Here is a 2500-nt window from a genome sequence, read left to right on the forward strand (position 1 = left end):
ACTGCACTGAGGAACAGATAATATTCTAGGCATTTGTCAATCCCAATATCCATGTTTCCTTCGTGAGATCATCTGGTGTCATGTGTATACATAAAAATATAGACTAGTATTTGTAGATGATGACAAAATGGATAAAGTTGTGGGTAAGCCATTAGTTGTGGGATAATCAAGGTTCAAAAGTAACCTCACCAGAGAAAATGATATAGTTCAGAAGTCTTGTACTTTTGGGTCATCCCCAATAATTATATTACTGGACAGTCAAAGGACAGTCAAAGCTATGTACCCTGTAGTAATAATTTTTTTTATACCCTTTGTAAACCATTCTGAGATGTATTATATAATTTTTGCATATTTCCTTTTACCTTATTTATTCAATTTGTAATGAATGTCACATGCCAAAAGCAAAGCAACCAGCTTTTTTGGATGCGTGTGTCGTTTCAACCCTCCTCACAAACTATCAAACAAAAATCAAATGAACGAAGAATCAGGGTGATAAAAATTGGCATTTACATACATACGAATAATTGTATATTCATATACATTGTGTATGCTTTGGGGAAATGAAGTAGATGTATTGCAAAAGCGAGGATCAAATGTAATGAAGAGTAGTATTTGATTATTAAGATTTCTTCATTATGTATAATCTGGTCTGAATGTACAATGAGTGGTTCCTTATTTGACAGTAACTTGCAAGGGTGGTCTGCTAGCTCTTATCCTTTGAGGATGTATATGGCGTAAATTAGAGGATTACTGTCAGTTGTGTTTTTGGTAATGCATTGGGTGACTTGCCTTGAGAGATGTAAGTCATTCATTTTATTGCATATTATGTTATCATTATCATTTTCGCAGAATATTTATATTTAAAAATGTAACATTAAATAGAATTTTCATCATATAGTCTATATATATTTATGTATGTATGTATGTATGTATGTATGTATGTATGTATGTATGTATGTATGTATGTATGTATGTATGTATGTATGTATATATATATATATATATATATATATATATATATATATATATATATAGATATATATATATAGATATATAGATATATAGATATATAGATATATTTATGTATATTTATTTATATAAATATTTACATATATTTACATGTATATATTTATATATATTTTTATGTTTATGTTTATATGTTTATATATTTATATGTTTATATATTTATATGTTTATATATTTATATGTTTATATATATATATATATATATATATATATATATATATACACATATATACACATATATACACACATGATATGATATATGATATGATTTATGCTTGGTATCTTTGTGTACTTATATATGTATATAACTACGGTTTTGAATTTGCAGTTGTGTATGTTAATGTAGCTATATATTTTATTTTATGTGGAGATGCACCTCTGTATATGCATATGTATATATTTGTCAGCTTAAAAATGTAACATTAAATAGAATTTTCATCATATAGTCTACATATATTTATATATTTATGCATATTTATATATTTATATCTGATGCCATTGATGTTGGGATTATAAAAAAGAAGAAAAAAACATAATAGCTGTGTCTTCTTGCTTATTAATTGGTTTACTTGTAGATGACTGCACGAATGTTTAATCACCCAAGAGTGAATTACTAGTCCTACCTAGGTCACCTGTTAGCCTTTTTTCTTGATTTTCTATTAGATTCTTGTTTATTCTTTGCTGCCATTAATACTGTTAATAACATTATAATAATTGTAATGACATTAGTTATAATAGCAACATTGATAGCAAAAAAAAAAAAAAAATTAAAAACTGAAATTTACTGTTAGGCCCCTTGGTGGCTGAGGACTTGTAGAGCCCTCTGTGTAGGAACAAAATTCACAAAAAATAACTATTTATATATGTTGTTATAGATTGGAAATAATAATGCATAAAAAATAAATACAATTAAACAAAAGAATATGTATTTTGATGTGTATATATATGTATCTAAATGTATAAAGTGTGTAAAATCAGTGATATAACAGGAGGCAACTGTGACACATGTCGTGGTGGAATATAGTGCATGAAAAGATGGGTTTGGCTGTATAAAGTGTCAGGCAATACCAGAATTGCTACTACAAACTCAGTATATTCCATTCACAAGGAGAAAAAGGCATGGTAGCATGCCTGTATGGTTAGCTCAGGGATGGTAGGGCCTTCAAGGGGAGATGGGGTATGGACAGAGAAGCTTGTTACCTTTTGTGGAAACTACATCAGACTCGTTTATGTTTTAAAAAATCTTGGTAAAAAGTTCACCAGTTTTTGACAGCCCATAGGACTGACAGCATAGGAGGTGGCAAGGTATTATTGTGGCAAATAGGAGTTATAGGTTTGATATCTACAAACTACAAAACTAGAGATCTTTCATGTGAATAGTATAAAAATTACATTTCACTGTATTATGTGGATATATATTGGTAGATATAACAAGGATGAACATTGATTGATTGTTAAATAACAATATGATGTA

At 28.3% G+C, this 2500-nt stretch overlaps 1 protein-coding gene across 1 annotated transcript in view; it reads left to right on the top strand.

The window, feature by feature from the left end:
• Window positions 1–2500, top strand: part of LOC125032442 (pecanex-like protein 1) — a 24499-nt gene that overhangs the window by 1241 nt on the left and 20758 nt on the right. The window lies entirely within an intron of this gene.

This window comes from Penaeus chinensis, chromosome 14, assembly GCF_019202785.1.
Source record: "Penaeus chinensis breed Huanghai No. 1 chromosome 14, ASM1920278v2, whole genome shotgun sequence".
Taxonomy (NCBI): domain Eukaryota; kingdom Metazoa; phylum Arthropoda; class Malacostraca; order Decapoda; family Penaeidae; genus Penaeus; species Penaeus chinensis.